The sequence below is a fragment of the Phalangium opilio genome, unplaced genomic scaffold (assembly GCF_054372755.1).
Source record: "Phalangium opilio isolate 3A_F unplaced genomic scaffold, DU_Popi_V2 ptg000024l_1, whole genome shotgun sequence".
Lineage (NCBI taxonomy): Eukaryota > Metazoa > Arthropoda > Arachnida > Opiliones > Phalangiidae > Phalangium > Phalangium opilio.
Genome location: NW_028324155.1, coordinates 1,517,299 through 1,541,299, shown reverse-complemented (window position 1 = coordinate 1,541,299; position 24,001 = coordinate 1,517,299). Strand labels below are relative to the sequence as shown.

Below are 24,001 nucleotides of genomic sequence, written 5' to 3'. Positions count from 1 at the left end.
ACGCGTTGTTATATACCTCGTAATAATAGGTGGTAACTCGAACCCTAAACAAATCACGTTCCCATGGGTCTATTTAACACTAAATGAATGAACCAATAGGATACTAGCAAGAGATGTTCCTTACTGGACACGTTAATTGGCTTTCCCAAAGAATATATTGGCCGAGGCGACCCATGACTTTGAATCCAATCAAATATGCAAACTTTTAAAGCCCGCTCAACCTTATTTATGCTATACATTATCACCAAAGTTATAAGCGTTGAAGGTTTGGTCACTAAGTATTTCGAAAAAGGGGCCTGATTTGTAAATTAATTTAATAAGTAAAAAGCAAACAAACTGAAACATTTAACCTAAATACAAAGTTATTCCAAGCAACACCCCTTTTAGCACCTTTTATGATAATATAAATATACCTTTTCTTTATCACTTTAAAATCGGTAAAATACATTTAGATGGTACTTGTTAAAACAAACATAATGTAAATCTCAAAAACTAGCAGACTGAAACGATTTGCAGCGCGTTCGATTCATGACTTGGGTGCCAATATTTTTTTAATGTTTATTCACGAAAAGGTCAAATTTGGGGCCAAAAATAAATAAAGACGGAAGAGGTACTGTACTATGTATAAAAGAAAGATCCGCCCTCGCAAATATTTCACCAAGAATTATAAAATGATTTTTACCAAAGCAACGCGAACTTTCGGAAGAACTCTTTAAGTACGTAAAAAAAAAAAAATATAACATTTGAACTAACGATGAATAAACGCCGCCGTAACCCATATAAATCCGCTCTCTTTATAGTGAATTTTGAAAAGCAATTTGTCCATGTTATATAACTACAAAACATTTAAAGGAATGGCGAAACATCAAAAGTATCTTGAAATTATTGTTTGGTATTCATTCAATCTCGCATTCAATACACTTCCGGTTACATTTACGGTAACATATTTACAGGTACACGAAGATTTTAATTGCTACTTATCCAACTGAAGCTTTCCAATCACCTCTGATTACTCTTTGTTGATCTATATTTATATAGATTCCCATAGTACATTCTTAATTACCCTATTTCCTACTGTCTTCCACTCCTATTTGCTGACTTCCACTCCTTGCTTAATAATCCTTGCTTTAAGGAAACTTAACACGATGGAAGAGCAATGCATCTGGCAGGTACAATGGGCTCGAACCCTGCATGGCCACCCCAATAGCAACTTTATTAATATTAAAAATTCCTATCCATAAAATAGTAAAAGCAAACCGTTGTCGCAGTGTTGCGTTACTAACAGAAAGACAGACCTATTAATCTGTGGCTTTTCTTCGTATAATAAATGGATTGAGATTAAGTTGGGGGTTTTATTACATTTTCCTACGTTTTCACTTTCACTTAAACGAAATAGATCTTTCTTTATGGATTGTAAAAAGGTCAATAAATTAAATTCAAATAAAATAAATGTAATAAATAAATTGATTGCGATAAAAAGAAGTGGATAATAGCAGCTTCTCGGAAAAAGACTTCCGCTTCTAGCCTAGCAGACGAAAAACCCAAATGGAGATCGATAAGAAATTTATTAGTGTATAGAAGAAAATAATTTTCCCCCCAAATTGAATGGTATTTAAAAAAAACCAAAGGGCCCCTTTTCTTTAAATTGAGATCAAAAATAAAGGAATCCCCCAAAACGACGAAAGAACTCATTATCTTAATAAGAAAGCACGTTCATGATAGCATAAAACGAAACGTGGCCTCAGGGATGCTTCAAGAAGATTTAACGGGCGTCAAAAATTAAAAATAAAAACCTTAAAAAAAAGAAACCTGGGTATATTAAAAGAAAATCCAATCTATAGAGCGGTTCAGAATTAATATCTGGATTACAGTGTTAAATTTCGCATAGTTGCTGGCAATTTATTTTTTTACTTTATCTAAAGATTTCGTCTGGACCTCATTTTGTCAAATTTCAACCTAGATCTTTATGCCTTTGGAAACTATAGGGGGTTCTGCCGGGTTCTGCCCATTTATAAAACCACCAGATAAATTAGAAATTACTGGACATCCTTGCTAAACTTTTCAACTGTCAATTTTGCTAGCACCGCAGTTTCTACTATTTCCTTTAAGCATAAATTATTTTAGATAAATAAATAAATAAAAAGTTTGAAATTCAAATCAAGTTAATAAAACTCCCCCAGGGGAAAACAACGGGTGTTACCATAGCCCTATAACGCGTACTTAAAAATGGGTCTGTCCTAGGGACTTATTTTGCAGACATTGCATATACATTTACCCCCTTTCTTACATCGAAGAGGATTATGGCTTCTGTTTGCTACAAATTTGCCAATTAGACATAAACCGAAATGTAACCCTTTCATAATGAATGCATACTGCTTTTAGCAAATATCCTTTCCTATAAATATCCAGACTTATAGAGAGTGTGATCAGCTTATGATGTTACGGAATGATTTAACTCTGAGACGCGCTATGTTTTCTATTATTGAGATTCGAGTCCAATTCGAAATCAATGTATTGAGGACTTCAATTTACGATGTCTCTAAATATTTTTTTTATTAACCTTTTTTCCGAAAGGTTTCCAGCTATGTTTCCAGGAAGCTAAAACTATCCATTCCGATTCGAGCTTAATCTTCTACATTCAGTTTTTTCGTGTTAGTACCGAATTAGATTTCAGCAGTGGTCGAAAAAAGAAGGTTATCGTTTTTAAAAGATTGTGAAGATTTAAAGAAGTAGAAAAATCAGCAAGAATTTATAATCAAAGATTAAATACCGTATAACGAAAGGTATAAGAAATTTTGTGTCGAGGATATTTTTGGCTTAGAGGGTTAAAGGTTTTTGACAGATTAGTCTTTTAATCTAGATCCGTGTATGTGTATTTTCGATATTTAGGGTATTCGTTTTGATAAATACTGTTATTTAGTTTCTTAATTTAATTATACAGGGTGGTTCTGAATTAAAGTCTGCCATAAATTAAGGGGGATGTTCTTTGGAAAATTAATTTTGAGTAGAAAATGTAACTTCTATCTCCATTTTGACGTCCGCGTCGCTTTTTTTTTTTCGAGTTATGATTTGAGTGTTTTAGGGATGACCCCTTAATTAAATTTGAAATTATTGTCTTAATCAGTTTCTGAATTAAATTTAAGGGGTCATTCGTAAAATACTTTGGACAATCTTAAACCACATTATACAGAACTGTCCATGAACCTTTGGGAAATAAATTACAGAGATCTCATACAGTGAGAAAAATTTGTTTTAAAACATATTTGATATAAAACGTTCAATCACGAGCAATTTCTCGCGTCTGGGGTTAAGCTAGGACTCAAACAAAAATAAACCATACATTTCACCACCAATTTAACAGGTTCTTAATCTGTCAATATAGAGTATAAAAACGCGTGAAATATGGTATTACGTACCATGGCGATATCAGAAACACTGGAGACTAAAAATACAAGAGCCTGTAATTACGTAATTTGTCTTTACTCTGTATAGTTTATAAAAATCACTATGATTCATATATGGCATGCAATAACAGCGTGTGAAAGGCGCGAACTTGTATACAGAGATAACAAGACGAGGTACAACAACCAACAGAAAAAAATATCTGGCCGAATCTTTAGAAAAATATGACGTAAGGTGAACAATATTTTTTCTTCTATTTGAAATCTATGAAAATCTATAGATGACCCGGAGAAGCTCAAAATAAAGCACTTGGAAAGGTTCCATGCCGTCTTTTGTAGAAAAACGAGTCGCCTTAGAAATATTTCTTTAATACATAATTTTGAAACACCTCTCGACATAAAGGTTTAAACGCTTATATATCTATTAGTTCAATGATGCAACGAGTGGTAACATAACAAAATATGGCGTTAAGTACTTAAAAAGATCCCAACGTTAATTGAGGTCAAGTGAAAATGAAAGTGTCATTTAAATTATACTTTCACTTTTTAAGAGAGAAGCATCGTCCCTAATTGATTTAAAATTAGTTTCATCCCGTATGTATTAGTAATTAAGGGTACCAATTTGCTTCTGAATAATTATTACACCCAAAATTGCAATATGACATTCGTTATATACAATCTTAAGTGATTTTCATGGCAATCAAGTTTCTGGGCTAGGACTCGGAGGTCCCCCAAAAAACCTTATTTTCAACTTAAGTTTCCTCCCGTCAGTCGAAGAGACATCGAAGAATTTTAAGTAAAAATCGTACGTAATAAGCTAAGGAAAACATTAATTCGTTTTAGTCCGCTTTAGTCTCCGAGAAAGTGTAACAAGGTTCTTTTCGCTTTGAGATAAATTATGCCCATTTTCCCCCAGCGCTTTTTTTCAGGTCTATGTGCTTGCTATTTCAGATGAGATGAATTAATCATTCTAATGTTTCGCCTCAAAACTTGAGAGCTGCTGCTGATGGAATATTTTGCAATTGGAGAAGGTCTTTGTGCAGGGAAGGAACCTTGGCTTTGTTTTAAATATAACCTTATATTAATAAAATCAATGTCTGAAATATAAACAAATTTTGTCACCTTAATGCGGATTAATTTAAACTTTAGAAGCTTTTTCCCGGTCCTGAGGGATACCTCAGTTGCAAAGGTAAATTCAATGATGAATAGAAAAGTTGACACTCTTTATCAGGCATAGGATTTTACAGACAGAATCAATTACAGCCCTTTCAAAGTTAAAGGGATACTCCGAAATAATTTTTTTTCTTTTTTTAATCAAAAGAGCGTTTAAAATAATGAATATTTCAATTTGAACCATGTTTCTATCTATAATATTAAAGAAGGTACAAGAAATTAAGTTTCCGTTATGGACACTACGCGCTAGACTTCCCCACGGAGCACTGGGGGGAACGGTTGGGTACTCCTATTGGACGATTCCGTCAGGTGGTACTAGTCGACCAATAGAGGTAATCCCCAGTGCTTCGCGGGGAAGAAAAACTCATAGAGGCCATAATGGAAAATTAATTGCTTGTATGTTGTTTAATATTGGAGATTGAAGCGTGGTTCCAATTGACATATTCATTACTTTAAATGCTCTTTCTAGGTCGCTGTATTCCTTTAAACTCAATACACCTTCTCCCATCGTATGAGAGTACTTGAAACGTACTTGGTATAATTTCATTTCAATACAAACTTTAGTTCAAAGATAAAATGAAAACATTTAATAATCCCCTCAAGTTTGTTTCACTTTAATAGATAGGGGTTGAACCTTTTTGACTGATTGAACTCAAAACGAAATTGTTTCTTAGTTCGTATATATACATCCATAACGGATGTAGATTTATAGACAAAGCGGGCCCCTATAGAATTATAAAAAAATAAACGTACACAGAAAAAAAATATCCCAAGGCAATCAATTTTGGCGCAAATGTTTTGATATCCTACCAAGCCGAAGCGGAAAGTGAAACCCAGAAAAATAACTTTCTAATGAACATTTACGAGATTTTATCACGTCATAGAAAAAGATTCGAGAAGAAGGAATACATCATGATCTATCTAAGACTTAATCGAATAAGGGGCTATGCTCGCTTTCTCTATAGAATACATCACGAAGGCTGAATTTAATAGTGAAAACTGCTCATAGAGTAACTTAGATTTTCCTATAGATTTATCGGAAAAGTGAGCTATAGAAGCGGCCGGTTTTTACCACCGGGCCTCATATACCATAAGTTTATAAGATATGCTCCATAAGTATGACGCTTCCCATACTTCTTAATGCTACTGAGAGACTTACAGCTCGAGCTAGTTCGAGAACAACAGAAGCTAGAATTGAAGTCCTACACTCGGTTAATTAATTTTGCAGTCCATCTAGGTCCTATTTAGTCTGTACTAAGCCTTTGATAGCGCCTGACCAGGCGTATGTCGCATTACCTCGAATCTATGACCTACGTCACTTCAAAATTACAAGCTCCAGTTTGTAACCAGTGACAAACTTATGGAACGGAACATATCTTATGAACTTATGATATACATATAGTGCTCATCTTCCTACAGAATCTTTTATTCAATGACCTCAATGATACCTCCGAGGAGAGGCTGAGAAAACTTTATTACAAGAGAAGAGACTCTTGTTTAAATTTTCTGCGGTAATTTTCTCTTCTAACCTTTCGGGTCACTTTACATTTTACAAGAACAACAAGCGCCTGATTCTTGACATCGTTTATGAGAACTAATAGTAAAACATCGTGACATATATTTTCTACGGCTAGAAATTGCTTTTTTTAGTCTGCAAAAGATGAGAGCAAGAGTTGGATAATAATAGATAAATAAATAAAGCCCGCATATGAAAAAAGAAATCAAAAGCTTTCTTCAATATTTATATGCACATTTTTGAGGAAAAATACCTGTTTTATTATAAGGCTTCGCACTATATACCCAAATAAACTATATGAATCTAAATAATTTACACTTTTGCCTCTGTAATTGAAGAAAATATAATATAAACTTTCCTTATGGCAAGATTCTACAGAATAAAATATCATTAATATCAGAAGGGCATTATAGAAGAAGGATGTATCCTCTTAATACTTTTGTTATGTAACATGATTCTTCCCAGACGAGGGATCCCTTTTTGTTTTCTCTCCTGCTCATCAAACTTCAGATGGGTATCGCACCGTTGCTGGGTGAATTCTATCACTGTTTGGTACTAAATCCTTGGCAATCAACCCATAAGCCTTGATTGTCTTGACGTGTGACAAAAATCCACAATCGCATGCGCCTTGGCAAATAGTTAAGCAGCGCTAATAGAGTAACGACGAGGGAACTATTTATCGCGTATGTGATTCATTTTAGTAACCTTGCTTCAAATGTAAAATGATGTTGGGAAGAAGAATCACGTTACAATTACCCCACTTTGTGGTACACTTCTCATGAAGAGAAGTATAATATACTTCTGTTAATACGCACTATTTTTTTACAAAAAAATGTATTCGGTAAAATGATTTACGATTCCAGACTAAATATTTTAAGTTTCATACCACAAAAAAAAAATAAAAAATAAATAAGATTTTGGTGTAGCGAAACCTTTTCTTAAGTTGGAAAATTAGTATGCTCTTATTGTTTAACACAAAAAATATATATTAAATGTAAAAATGTTTTCTGTACACTCCCTCCCAAGTCTTTAGTCCTTACACACATGTATCTCAATTTTCTTTTAAACACCGGAAACATTTTTACAACAAGTTTTTCATATATTTTTCACAAAAGAAACGCGAATGGTATTTTAAAAACGTTTAAAATATTACATATCCACCTTTGAGTATATTCTTCACAAATATCGATAACGCCCTAAACTGTCTTTAGTGAAATATATAAAAAAAAAGAAACTTTTAGCAAAACTGTAATTACTTCGCATTCCGAGTCTCAGACCATTATTATTAAAAATTATAATATAGTTTGTGTCAAAGGTTATATTTAATATTTTCAACAAAAGAGTTTTGTTAGTTGAGAAAGGAGTAAGCCACCTTTTTTCTTAGGTCTTGTACTTTGACACTAGTAAACTTTGTCATTGATACGACTTTGCTATTTCACACGGTTGAAATATTTGATTGTTTGTATGTATCTTATTTAGTTGAATGAAAGTTAATGAACGAAAGTTCTCATAGTTTTAAATGCTACGAGCAACAAGCGATTTATAATTTTAACGAAGTGAAAATATCGTTTCTTTCAATCATAAGTTCATGAGATGTGTTCCATAAGTTTTGTAACTGGTTACTGAGAGCTTGTCATGAAGTGACGTAGGTCATAGATTCGAGGTAAAGCGACGCCTGGTGAGGCGCTGTCAAAGGCTTAGCACAGACTAAATAGGAAGATGGAAGTCCTGTAAAATTAAGCGAGTGTAGTCTGCAATTCTCGCTTGTCGTTCTCGAACTAGCTCGAGCTGTAAGTCTCTAGCATTACATATGGCACATATCTCATACCTTATGTTTGAATCAAAAGGGTTTAGTTGTTGAAATCTCTTCACACTCACGTGAGATGCCAGTAAATATTACCTAAGCTTACGTCCAAACTGATCATTTTAACAAGATATTAATTCTAATATCAATTAGATTACGCATGTATCACTGAGGAGTAGATGTCTAATGTCAAAGTTCACCCACCATCTTTGCTTCAATGTATTTTTCACAATTTATAATATATTCATTGCTTTCCGTCAATTAATAACCTCAATATCTGTCGAACATGATCACCGACTCGGCAATGTATATTTAAATAAAGACGCGCGGTCATCTATTCGTTAAAATAAAGATTAAAACCTTAATGTTTCCTTAATCGTTTCTAATCCAAATATTATAAGGCGTCAAGCGAAAAGAGACCCCACGGACTCTTAATTTAAGTTTCTCATTTAGAACTTCCTAATTCGTCGCTGTAGGTAGCCGGTAACAATCGGGTCCGCGGTGTTGTTAAACGATTTAAATTGTTAACTGATTTAATCGTCGTCAGGTCGAGAAAAGTATCCCCCAACACAGGCGGTCTCAGTACTAAGTATGTCTGGGGATATAATTTTCCAACGGCTAAAGGGGCAGTTAGTAAAATCGCGGCTAACGACTTGTATGTATGTAACATAAACATTTAAAATCATTAAGAAAACTATAACCTATCCATTTACTCCCGAATAATATTTAGCCCGAACCATTAGGGTATATAAAGAAACTGGCCTTTTGTCATTTAGAATTTAGTTTCTCTTTGCTTCGTATGTTATAATTGACAGTTAAGATCCATCAAAGATACGTTAAGATAAATAACAATAGAGTTATATCTACAAAAACAACAATGGCCTCTCTCTCTAATGGCGTCACGAAAAAAGGCTTAGAACTCTTTTCTGGTATGGTTTGAGCATACGTATCTTTAGTAAAAGTATGTGTATGTACTATAGTTAGTAAAGTTTTAATTGAATTTATTGGTAAGGTACGCGATAAAACGTGATACAACGCTGTTAATGAGCTAAGTAAATACAAAAATGCCTCGTTAATTTTATAATTGCTTTGAAAAATCATAGTCAATAAACTTTAATTGAAGTCTTGATTAATTTTCTTTAGGGAAGGCGATTGAAAGTAAGTTGTCAGTTGTTTGCAGTTTGAAGTTATAATTGTTGAAGGATTGAGTTTAATCCTTTTTTAATAAGGTTTAATAAAGAAAAATTCAATTATTAATTTCAATTTATGGTCTACGGATTGAGCTTTCGGTTTCAAAAAGTCAATTTCATCTCCTCTTCACTCACGTCACTTATCTAAATAATTCTACTTGCTCTAATCGCAATTGTGCAAGGGACACAAACAAATATGTTACGAATAATTCATCCATTTACTGAAAAGTACAGTGATTCAATTTGCCCATAAATGGTCGTGTTAATGCCAAAATATGAAGAAAAAAAACTGTCTACTTTTACTGTAGACGTTTAACTTCTTAAAAAGTTAAGAGGTCGTCCGTGAAAACAGTTTTTTCTAACCTAGAGATCAAGGTTCTTAATCTCAAAGAAGAAATAAAATATAATGACAAATCTCTCCATCAAATACTAAAATAATAAAGAAATTACATTCACAAACCATATACGTAGATCGGAGCAAGAACTAAGCCTAATCTAAATTGTTGAAGCCCTTGAAACTATAAAAGTGAACGCGCTTTTTAGGAAGCAACGTTTTGTACCTTAAAGATTACGCAAAACTTGAATTTACCAAGGATAATAAGAGTTCAGTATAAAACTGTACAAACCAGTATCTGGGATCTATATAGCTATAGCTAGTGTACCTTCAAAAATCCAAAAATCAATGACCCACTTCGGGATTACGTTATATTAAAACACTGTGGGATGTCCGTAAAAAGACACCCACTACAAATATTGGGTCCGATATTTACGAATTATCAGTTTATGTTATAGCGAGACTAATTATAAAATGGGTTTCCGAGAAATCAGCTTAGTCATAAACTACCCCTATATTAAATACGTCCAACTCCTTCTTAAGTTTTAAATTGAGGATAGCCCTGCAGGGGTATACTCGCAAAAACTTGGTCACTGGTCCGTCAAATTGGACATCCTACTTGAAATTATGTGGTTTCAAATTGTTAAAACAAAAGAGTAACGATAATAAGACCATATAAATTAATATAAATATTTCAAATTGGAACTGTGTTGATCGATCTACATCATTTAAAAGAAGATACCTTTGATCAAGGACCAGTAATATGATCTTAAAGGTCTCAAATAGTGGAACAGTATCCCTTAAATAAATTTATAATAATTTATAAATTAAAAATTACGTTTTAATAATTTTGTTGATTATTTTGGCCTAATAAGTCATGATTAAGAGTTCATCTCAAACAATAAAAGGTATGTAAAACAAGTATTAAGTCGAGAGAAGACACCTAAATTAAATTAAAAATCATGACGCTTTGTTTTTGTTTCAGGTTCTCACTATCTTTCAAAAGATGTTCGTTGACCCGAATTCTCCCCTGACCAAAATCCCTCCAAACATAGTCATACACAAAAGTAAACTTTCTCCCCATTGTGTCTGACACCAGAGTGTCAACAATAAAATCTAAGCTAAGACTTTCAATTTTTAATTTTTAAAAAAAACCTTAATTCAATATTCATTCAGCGTGTGAATCTACGCGTTTCCCATGGCATCAAAAAATATATATGAACTTCAAAAGAGGCCGAATTTATCACCAGTCACCGAAATATTTGCGTAATACCAACAACAATGAGAATTTACTATTAAAAAAAGTATTTAGTCACGTCCTCAACGTTCTAGGTCCTTATTATAATACGAAAAAAATAACGCAATATATGAAATAATTCTAATTTATATTTCCGACAGTGCCAAAAAAAATGTCGCTCGTTGACATTGATGCTTTATAAAAAGGTACGAGACTAAATTCCTTGATTAATACCATGGAAATAATAAAAAACTTTCCCAGTCATATCCTTTTTTTTAATATAATAATGATGATAAAGTTAACAATAGAATTTCAATGACGAGCTTGGTTTTCCTTCGTGGAATTTTGAAAAAAATATAAAAAGATGAGTAAAGTATTGCCCATTCCAAGTCACGCAGTCACGTGAAATAAAAGCGTGAATCAAGGACAAATAAAATAAGATAAATATATTAAATTCGGATCATATTTCTTCCCAAAACGCCCTTAATACGAATGTAATATGCACGAAATAAATATTATATGCATTTTTTTTTACGATGTGTTACATACATAATCAAGCGGCCCCAAAAAATAAAACTTTGAAGTCAACACCCTAGCTATACCTCGCCCGGCCAAACCTGGTGGTGATGGTAATTTCAATTTTGGCAGCGTAAATGCACATTGTACCCCTATCAAAACACTTCTATATGGTCCAAACAATTTCGTGATGGAGATGAACCAATTTCCACATTATTATTTGGTCTTTTAAGAGCGAAAAAACTTGATTCCATCTTGATTTTTCTGTATGTACAAAGGTACGAGTACCCATTATCCGTATGATGGAAGTTATTACTGACGTAGCTAAAAACCTGTTGCAATATCCAGGTGGAATAGACAACGTTTAGTTTCATGGATAAAAATTACATCCATTTTCAAGTTTGGAGAGAATCCTTTTGTTAAGTACAATTATAATCCACCGTAGCCCTTTTTTTCCTGAGCCAGACTGTTATTAACAGTTGGTAATAACCAGTCGCCGTAAGCTCCTAGTGTATTCCCCAAGGCGATATTGAGGCGGGGGTGGTCGCTTTTCAGGGTCAGCGAGCCGTTTAATGACGGGCATCCAGCTTCGGGGGAAGTTGTTTTTTTTTTAATTCTTTCCCTCCAACCTCTTTTACCTTTCAATTCAATGGAAATAATAGCCGCTATTCATGGGAACCGGAAGTGGCTTGTCTTGGATGGGAGCCATCTCGAGCACGACTGACCGCGCGAGCAGAAACAGAAAAGGGTACGTAGTACGATGCCATTAAAGTAGGCCTCATAGGGGTGGCTAGGATTTGGGTCTCTGGACCACAACTTCTTCTTATTCTAGAAGCGAGAGAAGAAAAAAAAACCCTTAGTATTTATTAATCCGAAGAATTTCTTTAACCCCATTGTCTTTCGCACGCCACTGAAAGCAAAAGCAATTTTTTTTTATAAAACTCAAGGTTCTAAAAACACACTCGAATTTATTTGCCTTCTTACAGGAGAATATATTCTTAGAAATGATTGCCAGAATAATCCTCCAATGTTGAGGATACATTCACTGAGTCAGACTATATTTATTCCCAAGAACCAAGTGAATATGAAAACCAAATAAATGATCTCTCAGGATCAAAAATAAAACACGATTTTTCCTTTAATGGCAATAGATCATTTCTATGTAACTAAAGAGGGAGGCAAAACTTCGCCTTCCATCTCGCATTTTGGCGCCTGCGCTGTGGTCTTTTTGTATCATGAGAGTACGCACAGACGGATGGCAATGTATCAACCCTAGGTCCCAATACTGAGGGTTGCCCACCTCTTTTTTTTAAATCGAAAAGGTCTATAGGCTGGAAACATGAAAACAAAATGACTGTCTCTAAAATTAATTTCGAGTGTGAGATATTGGCATTATCAAAAGCGAGAGTATCATCATCTTTTCTGTTAAATTATATCTTTACCCTTTTTGTTACGAGTGTAATACCGAGGAGAAGGAGGAGGAGTTGGGATCTTGTGGGAACCGAACGAGGAGGGTTTTGTCGAAGCCGCGGCGAAGATGAATATTTCTTAATGACTCTATAATCAAGGGAAGCAACATTCTCCAATGATTACCAGCTAGATGGAAGAAGAATTTCTCTTATTCAAGTTTTCATTTCGGGGGACTTCGTGCTACACGAAAATCCAGTTGGGTAATACGCGCGCGGACCAAAAACTGGCCCGTAAATGGCCATAAATATCTGGAAAATGTAAGTCTACGACAAAATCATGGTGTACGAAGATGCTGATTTCAAATTTTCCACCCTAAATTAGAGTGTTTCGCTCGGTTTCGCTTTTCAAGAGAAAAAGAGAGGCCCGCACTTGGGAATAATTCCTCGCGTCGAAGGTTTTTCAAACCTTTGCCAATTCAAACAACGTATATAAGACATAAGAATCCATTTACCACCCTCATCTTTAAAATATTGTTCTTTCTCAAGGCTATAATTGTTTTTTTTTCCTGCAAACTTTCCCTCTCGAAAGATAGGCCTAGTCCCGAGTTACAAATTATTTTTAGAGTTTAGGCTTATAGAAATGAGTGTGTACAGCAAAAACTAGAAGCGATGAGGAATATTTCTCTCCCTGTTTCCACTCTGTGTAAGGATGATATTTCGAGAAATTATTGGATACTCTATAGTCAACTATTCCGAGTATCATCACGGCATCATAAAAATTCCCTGTGCAGCTTCTAAGTTTTTCTGATGTTTACAACAAAAGCAATGTGAATTTCAAAATGCTTTAGTTTGCTTGAGCTAGACAAAATTTAGGTTTGTTTATATTTATATATTTTGTTGTTGTTGTAATTGTTCTAGAAACTATTTACCACAATATTGCTAAAATCTTTGTAGAGGAAACTTTACCCTACGTATTACGTCACAGTGTGGATGGTACTGAAAAGCAATCTACGGCGCTAGACAACCAAGTTTAACACTTGAATCACGTATAAAAATTATATCTTAACAATTCCGGAAGCTAAACAAAAAGTTTAAAAATAATAACATTGAAATCAAATCATTCTTATGGAATGCAAAACACATACATCCATCATATGAAAAAAACCAGGGCAAAAACACATTCAAACAAACAAATGATGTATCAAGAACGAAATAATAATAACGAAGCGTGTTACGAATTTACAAATTCCACCAAACTAAAAAAAACTACTTCCAAGTTGAGCCCAATGAAGCGTTACACTTTTTAACAACAGTCTCAAAAATGAGAAATTACTGTTGAAGAACTAGATTTTCTTTTCGGTATTTCGTTTCCCCTCCCTTATGCAAAGATTAAGTAAAAAAAACCGTCTTTCTTTAGCTCAGACGAAACCCGAGGGCCAAAGAGTTACCATATATCTCTTTCCAACATGATCTAGAATTAGTTTAGTTTCAACACACTTAAAAAGAGAGAGAGAGAGAGAAAAAATTAAATAATCAAAGTGAACCTAAATAAAGAAAAGGGGACCGCACGCGATAATCTTAAGCATGCCTCGCGAGCATTGCCTTTATGGCTAAAAGGAATGAATAAACTAGAAATCACTATCTAGGAAAGGTATATACGTGAGATGAATTAAGATGTTTTCAAAATGTAAAAAAAAATAATTGTTCCGATCTTAGGATAAATATCCAGCACGAGAAAATGGTATTTATAGAAATTGAGGTAGTCTGCGTACTATAAAGAAAAGAATTAAAATTATAATCGTTTGATCCGTTTCTACAGGCGAAAATACCATTGGATCATTAACAATACTCTCGTTTCCGAAGAAAAAGTGACCTTGATCTTGAAACAATTGTGATAATATTATTGATGTACGTTAACTGGGCTATATTATGGTTTCACGTTCCGATAAAAGATTAAAATTTCTCACTTTAATTAACAGGATAAAAATTGTATTATATTGTATAAATTGTAACACAACCTAATTTTTTTTATTGTTGAAAATTATTTAATTATTTGAGAAACGTTGTATTGTTAAGTGCTCTTTTAGACGATGCTAATCAAAGATATTATAAAGTGAGTATATTAAATTTGTCAAAATCTAAATTAAATTCGTTATATTTTCTGAAAGATCTATGCTTAGTGGTAAACAACATCTAAACAATTTATTTATTTAAATATTGACTTGCTCTAAGTTATTGGCAAGAACGAGTTTGTTACATACTACTTAAATTTTATCAATGTTAAAATTAAACTGTTAATTAAGCTGTTGATTTATTTCGACAACTCGATTCGTGTCAAAATATGCAAATTGACTATTAAATTCGGTTTCCTTCAGTTGAGCTCCCACATTTCAAAATTTAGAAAATATCTTCATGGTCAAAATGTAAAGACAACATAATTTCAATTTGATAATATTTACAGAAAGTGTTGTCCCATGAAGTTATACTCAAAATAACATACTAAAACTCTAACAACAACAACGAAAAAATGAGGAAGTTATTGAGAAATATGTAAAATTTCACTCCAAGTCCAACTCGGAGGATCTTTCAGTTAATTATAACCACCCACACAATACACATATATAAAAAGGTACGTAAAGATAAACGCTTTTCAAAATTAGGTGAAAAGAGATGCCGTCCCCTATGGGCTTGTCTGTAGAAATTATGATCCTCGTACTGACCCAATTGCGTTTTATTTTTTTATATATTTTTAATTTTCTTTTTTTAAGAAAGTCGCATCTCCATCTCGAATAGAGAGAACCGTGCAAAGACGTAGGTAACAGAAATACCAATCCCTTACATAAGCAACAGCGTGTAAAAGACCAGGCTTGGGAAAAAATTAAAGACTGGTTTCTACGATACGATCGAGGTTCGCGTATATACGCTTTTTAATGCAATAACTAATCTATCTCCGATAGTTCAAAGGCCCCTTTACACTATAAAAACGCGTTCCGGTATATCCGCGATAAAAAGATAATTACCTAACGCCTATATATTCTCTCAAAGAGACGGTCATAAGAGAAATTACACACCAATTTAAAGATGTATTCATACAGGGTGTGAAGAATACTAAAGATTAAGCGGCGATCCATACAAAAAACTCGCCTCTAACCCTGTTTAAACACCAGATGAATGCATGATTCTCTAGATTTGTTTTTTTTACAAATTCCCAAGCTTCCACCAAATACATATAGTTTTCAGAGTAGTGTGATTGATACCATTACACCAGGAGGCCAGGTTACTTTGCTGTTGTAAATGGTATCCATTCTCCTAGTCTGAATTTAACTATGTATAGAGGCTGGTGTTTGACCAAACATTTGTCTTAAGACGGAATATTTATTGATATTTGGACAACAAAGATGTCATATATGGCTTCAAAACATACTCAGGACCAAATTTGAAGGACAGACAACATTGAAGTCTTACCTAACGACTTTATTGACCACATAAGGCCCGGATGTCCGTTTTGAGCCTACTACTACCACTACGATACTGTTCCCCACCCCATTGAATATGGTCTGTTAACATTTGTCACACACACCCTGTTTACTTGAAGCTTCGTTCACTGCTACTTTAAAAGCATGAATATTTTTTGTTATGTAAGGGTATTGATCGTAACTCGGACCACATTCCCATACATGGCCCCGAAATATGTACCCTACGCTAAGGAACCGGTGCTTAATATTATTTTTTCCCCCTGAGATCAAAAGTCAAAGGTCAAAAACGAACGTGGAATAATAATCAAGCCAGCACGCAGCTTTAGAATTTAACGCCGAAAATTTGTCAGACGTTATATAGAAAGGGTCAAATGGGTCATTAATTTTACCCTAGTCCTACTTTTTACGCGCGTTAATATAATTTGACCTTCGAATCAGACCGCTTTTCACGACGTAATTGTTTCAATAATAACAATAATACGAGTATAGAAGATGCGCCGCCTCGTCTTTCATAAAGCTAGGCTTAATTGAACGTTTAGCAATTAAGGTCGGGCGACCTTTTTTGAAATTAAAAAAATAACGGGGAAATGAAATAGATGGGTTGAACCTGGCGCATCCTAAAACCATCGTCCCCATTCATAGATTTAAAGGGAGTATAAAGCTGGAGAACCATAGGCTAATATCAATAAAATATTTCAAAACACGTTCCGTTTATCTTGGGTGGCATTCAATTAGTTGTGCACAATAAACGTATCTAGTTACTTCATAGACGTTCACAAAGGATATTTCACACTCTCTTTAGATTGGGGGCGTTCTGGGCTCGAGTTGAGACGAATTGTCCACGTATTCCCTTGGCTATATGCGTCACGAACCGCCCAAAAACTGACGTTTATAGCAAATTATAACCGAATCTAAATACCAGTCCGGACAACTACGAAAGGCTTTTAGCTTAATTGCTTCCTCAAAGTGTCTTAAAAATCAATTATAATAATATACAGATATGAAAACTTATTGTTAATGAGAAAGAGGGATTCACCGTGACCTAGAAACTAAGTTCGTTTCAAGTTTAATAATTTGTAATTAACTTTTAAGATTTCTTTTAAGTATCTTAAATTGCTTATATTTTCCAAGTTCTTATTAGCCGGAGATATTCAGTTATTAGCCGGAGATATTCAGTTAGGATTAAAGATCACCCGCATATTTAAACGAAGAAGGAGATTGGTGAAAAGTAGAGAAGAAAGAAAAAAAAATATTTCCACTGACCTAAATTTGGAAAACAAAATTGGGATAACAAAAATCGCCGTTTAGCTAGTTCAATGATCGGATGAATTCAACGGAAAATTCAACATCTGCTTCGAGCATCACTTTTTTTCTTTTCATTATTTTCAATTACGTATTTAGCTCGAAGCAAAGTAATTAGTCTGGAAGATATTTTATCGCTTCTTTGTAAAATATTTCCTATGTAACTATAAAAAGAAAGATTCATCTTAACCTGTCTTAAATAGCATTGCAGGCCCCCGGGCAATGTACTATACTGAGCCCCATATTTAAATTTATAAATAAATAAATGAATAAATAAATAAATAAATAAAAACATGGGGCCGCTATGTTCGTGATAACCCTAGGAAAGGACCCATATTGAACAATGGTTAATACGACACTTTTTAGTAATGTTCTGGCACCGTTAGCAAAACGTTAACTAGTAATTTTAGTAATTGTAACAAATTAACCTTCAAATATATGAGTAGTGGTCTCATATTGTTGAAAGCTCTGTAGTGCAACTGCTAATTTCTAGGGTCCCTGAATTTCCATAGGAAAATTTATAACAATTTTAGAGAAGACTAAAACTCCCATTGAAAAACGGGTTACAATTTTAAAAAACCAAAAATTCCCATATAAAAACCGGTTGCAGCAAAAATTCCCTTATTAATAAATCAAAAACCGGTTAAATTTTTGAAGGGGACCAAAAATTCCCATAGAAAGTCGGTTTGTTTCAATTTTAGAGGGAACCAAAACCCTCCTCAAAGACTGTATGTAACCCAGACTACACCCAGTAACATAGAATCTGTCACAAGCAGGGTAATGGATCAACACAGAAAAGGGAATAAAAATACCATCACATGGACAAATTAAATACGAAGAAATTACTAGTATTTTCTTAAAATTATTTTTCCCTCTTTGGGAGAGTAGAAGACATGATGATGACGTCAAGCAAATACTCAAAATGAATTTACGCAATTCAACGAGACGATCCGCAAATGATCGTATTTACTGGAGCGTAGTAATGATTCGAGCATCGTGAAAGTTATCTATACCTTTTCTTTTACGTGATGTACTTTCCCTGTTTGCGTCGCTTTATACCGTGCTTAAGTTTGTAATTAACTTTCTCGAGACCCTAATAATAAATAAAGGGTACGCTTTCTCCTCCTGGTCTACTCTCTTAACTACTAGAATTACCTCGTTCGCTGGCACGAGGAAGCCATTTGTTCTTCGAATTCAAACGTGGTTGGTAATTTAGTATTTCAACAAGTAATTTACTGACGGATTTTAAGCGATTGGACATTGACATTGAGAAGGCGCTTGCCCGTTGCGTGGTACGATGATTATGTTTGCGTCGTTTATTTTTAAATCACGTATTCACGTTCTTACGCCCATTTGCTTTCGATTATCAGGAAACTAATAATCAATTTAAATATAATTTCTATTTTTAAGAATTCGATGATTGAACTGCGTAATACTTAAATGAATGTACGTTAAAGGGGTCGCGTTGCTTCACCGTCCGTGATTGGAATTAATTATTAAATATAATAAGAGTTAAATGAAATGAATTATTTCTCTAATTCGATTCGATTCGACTGATTTGATCAATTTCGTAGTGACACGCTTGATTTGAATGATTTGGAATAGATTTGGTTATGAAATCTTTTTAAAATAAAATTTCAGTCGCTTTTGAGGTTATTAACAGAGTTTCAAAGGGTTATTGTGTATGATAAACTTGGTTAATTAGTAAATATTAATGCTTTGTTTTAAAGTAAACATTCCGCTATACAAAATGGCAGCGTGGGACGGCTGATATCATTGATGGAACCGGAGATATATTAAAGAGGAAGTGTAATATATATTTTGAATGTCACTGTTTTGAGCTTGGAACAGTGATTTTGTGTGTTATTCTCACACTAAACTTGCACATTTGCTCAATATTAATACATGTTTTCAAAGTACACCGACAAAATGACATTCCACGACGCTAATAGAACAAGGGATATCGCAAATCCGTAGAAACTTTCATCTCAATCCCAACACTTACAAAATGGCAATAGACCATCTTGTTTTCAAGAATATGAAGAGCTCTAAATATGCTGGTGGCGCCATCTATTTAAAACATTATGATGACTTAAATAAAAAGCTCTATATATATGCTGGTGGCGCCATCTATTTAAAACATTATGATGACGTAAATATTCTTTAATAAATTTTCTTAAACGATTTTTTGAAACACTAATAAGCTCTTATTAAATTAATTATAATATTAAATAATATAAATACAAATTAGCACAATTAAATGGTTTCTCTTTTTGAGCATAGATGACGCTACTTCAGTACATCCAACGTTTCTAATCGACTAAAGCAGATAAACAAGCGGGAAATTCAAATTCGACAGAGAATAAAAAAATGTTTGCTTCCCCAAGCTTTTTATCTCCACCGTGTTTCTTAACACTTTTAAGAACATAATAACCGTTCAACAGGCTGCTTCACTATGTTGAGCCTGATGAAACGGAAATTATCTGTATAACTGATTACGAATACAATTAATCTGTAGTTATTAAACTAATAGTTAACCATATCGTTATTTCATAAAAAAAAAAAGTATTAAACAATATATAGTATTTAAGTAACTTGAACAACCAATTTCCAAAGCGACTTTTAGTCCTTCTAAGTTACTCAAAGAGAATTGAAAGCGTCACAGCGAACTGAATTAAGATTAGACACGCTTATCTTTGAATGAATATAATAATTATATCTAATTTAATTAATTTCAGAGAAAACCATTATCAATCTTAATATCAAGCTATTTTGGGGTTTGGGTCCTTTAAAATCCAAAAGATTAATTAATAATTTTATTAAATTAATAAAGCGAATCCCTTCGAGGCGGCCATAATTAATTAATTTCCCTCTTCCTCGTTTGAAAAAATAAAAAATAAATTTTAATTAATTTTTAGAAAGTAGTTTAAGGTTTTCTCTCGCAATTCTTTAATCCAGCGATAAATTAGTAACGGATTATAACTGATTATCAATTTTGGTTACAGATTAATAAACAATATATATATTTTTATAATGGATAACGTTTTTCAAGGATAAATAGTAAACTTTCTATTTTTAACTTTCATTATGTGGAGTGTTTCAAAAATGTTTGAGTATATTAAGTATATTTGTCATCAAAATTAAGCGTGATTAAGTATAAAGTGGAAATGGGGCGTTATAAAATATAAGTGCATGTAGCGTTAACCGTTAATTAAGAATAAAATCAAAGATTCATTAATTGGACAAACCAGTATTGGAAACAAAACAAAACAAAAACAGAATCGACGTCCTTGACCATTATTTTGAATACGAAATTAATATAACGCATGCACGATTCGTTTCTAGAATAATAAAATAATCCACCCAAATACCTCCTCTACGAATTAGAAACTAATAGATATTTGCATTGTTAAATTAACATTACGTAAGCTTAGCAGGTACAAAGGAGTACCGGATACCGCGTTAGAAAATTTAAAGTTACGAAACGGGGGCTTAAGGTCACGACAAAATGACTTTCATTACGTTAGGATTAAATTACCAAACGTTTAAAAACTCGACCCACAGGTTTATAAGAAAATAAACTAGCCTTTCTTTACTTTGTTAATTCGCTAATGTAATATAAATAAAGATACACAGTACAGACCATAAGTTTATAAGATATGTTCCAAAAGCATGAGACTACTTACTGAGAGCTAGTTCGAGAGCGACGCGAGAATTGACTACAACCGGTTAATTTTGCAGTCCATCTTTCTATTTAGTCTGTACTAACTAAGCCTTTGACAGGGCCTCACCAGGCGTCGCTTTACCTCGAATCTAAGACTTCCGTCACTCCTTGACAAGCTCCAGTTTGTAACCAGTGACAAACTTATGGAACATATCTTATGAATTTATCGCACACTTAATAGAGTAAATATGTAAATCGTGGCTGGCTTTTCACACGAGTTTGTTTCGGTTTACAAAGAAGTTTGTTCTTTAAATATTTTTAGTACAATAGTAAATAAACAACAATTTGTTTTCTTGTACATCATGCACGTGGTAATTTTATTCATATAAATTCAATGGCAAAGTAGCGTTGAACTTTAGGGAAAAATTGGGTCGGATTTATACCTTATAATTATTCCCTTTTTTAAAAAAAATAAAGAAAAGAAAATCAAGCGTATAAATTCCAATAATTAAAACGATATTAGTTACGACACGGCACCGCCACATTAAGTTACCGAAAGCGAATATTATTATATTATTAAAGCTGGTGCATAAGGGTTGCGAGTGGAATGTTTTCGTTACGTTTAATAAAAATGGAATTAATAATAATACCTGGCCGTGTCCTTGTACGAGCCTCAATTTTTCCGTTAATTAACGGCTTCGAATTGAAATTAAATGGAGAAAACGTTTTTCTCTAATTGTGTTAACGCAATACTTTTGTCTCTTGTTATTTTTCAGAGTTTCTCCAAATTTTTTAGATTGGAACATGTAGTTGGTGGTAGCTTAAGTAAGTTAAAGGTTCAATAATCGGTAAAGACTAATCTCTCTGTGTCACTTACTATTTTAAGTCTACAATTTACAGGTCACTTGTTTAACCATTGAGGGAAAGTAAAGTACTTAAGAGGTTAAGTGGCGTCAATATCCTTAAGTAGTTCGGTCATAATTTCAAAAACCATTTAGGGAACAACCCAGGGGTGATTCACACCTCCTTCACGGACATAGACTTATACAGCATTTAAATCTACGCATCTCCAATGGTTTATGTGTAGGTTATAACTGTGGGATGTGAGTTTTCTAGTTTTTAAAATAATAATAAGATATTATTGACATTCAATCGTGCGTGTTCTAAATAAAATAAAAAGTCAGAATTGGAGAAATAAAAAAAAAAAAAAAAAAAAACAGGAAAGATGTCCCACAAGTAAAACCCACGAATTAAACAAGGCGTAACAGTTTTTCATTTCGAGGTGGAATCTCTCAGAGTGAAATTTCGATTATTTAGGATCCTAAACTAAGGCACCTACTTAAATCTGGTTCCTAGAAATGTATATACGCGTACCCTCGAATAATTTCGACATCCTTTTAATGTCCGACGTCGTGTAGGTTAAACAGCGTTAGGTTCGCCTAAGGGACATTTTCGTTATCGTCTAAAAGGATTACATCTGCTCTGTGACACACCTGGTTAGTATTAAGTAAAACCGAAGACTAATAATTGAAGGACTACAACGTTTCAAATACTATGGCACGAGCTGGCTGGCGCTCTCTGTAGGATGGTAGGTACAAGTCACGTGTTTGAAGATGTTTAGCTAAAATGCACGTGCACTGACAAAATTTCAAGGAGCACGAGATCAAGATTGGTTTTTATAAAATCATGTAGTTAAAATTAACAGATTACGTCAAAAGCGTTAATTTTTTTGTTTGGTAAAATTTTGATGGTATCAGGATATATACAATGGGTTATCGTATAATTCATCCACCTTTTTGGAAATATAATGGTTCCTGAACGGATCACCGAATTCGATTGCGACAAGAACAATCGCTTCATTGATTTATAAAAGTCAAGGTGATTGTGTGGATTGCAAAGATTTTACGAAACGTAACTAGTATTGTTGTTATCCCTTGTAAGATGGTAACCAATACGCGGTCCACGTTAATTACAAGTTTAATAAGTAGACCCCAACTTGAATTATTCTTACGATAAACAAGAGAAAGTCAAGGTTCTAGTTATGTAGTTTTACTGAGACGAGAAATTATTAAGTTCTCGGATATTTTCTTCCTTAAGATACTACTAGAATGGTCTTATCTATCATGGATTTTTAGGGAGGAGTAGCCAATAGTCGGTTACCATCCTTGTCAATAGATCGATGTCACGGAGGTTCTTTTTTCTGACAAAGTCCGATGACCCAAAACGCTGGCATCGCCCTAGAGATATGAAGCTGAAGGTGTACTGAAACTTCAACCAACGAGATACAGTTGCTCATACCAACACTTGGCATGGCCACCGCTGTGTGTGGGAAGGAATCTATTGTAATTAGTATGTTTGACGTAGCATGAAGTCGTAGCTTGGACATTTTTATGTCATATTTAATTTCTCTACCCCTTTAAAGGCAGTATAAACCAGATGAAAATATTGTCTGTTATTTGCTTGCGTTGTTAATTGGCTTCTATAAGTAACTTGGGCCTTTGCATTCCCGTTCAGAATGCATTCCCTTTACCGGGTATTCTCCTACAACCCTCCACGGATGAAAGACATTACCTCATCTTGACCAAAACAAAACTAATTAGAAGAGTCATTTATCAGTGTCCCACGGTTTAGTCGCTTGTGACTTCACACACAAAGACTCCCGTTATGATGTAACAAAAAGACCATAATGCAAACTGTCTGTCGTAACGCGTGGATCTCATTAAGGGATAAATGATGATGATGGGGATGGGAAGATGCATGGACACAACGTGAAAAAATAAAAAAGTTACGAAAGTGAAAGAAAACGCGGTAAAATCACACAAAAGATGAGAGACATTTAAAAGAGATCCACCCTAGTATCGCGGCCCTAAAGGGGGCTACGTGGTGCAATCACCGTGACCCTCACACCCGTATAACCCCTCCAGACTTCATAATGCTATAATGAAGGGTAGATTCCGGCCAACACCCATCCCATAGTCG

The 24,001-nt window shown here is 33.9% G+C and overlaps 1 protein-coding gene across 1 annotated transcript in view; it reads right to left on the bottom strand.

Annotated features, from left to right (window-relative positions):
* The window catches only part of LOC149692058 (uncharacterized), an 82,174-nt gene that overhangs the window by 7,761 nt on the left and 50,412 nt on the right, over positions 1-24,001 (bottom strand). The gene's annotated exons all lie outside the window — the stretch shown is intronic.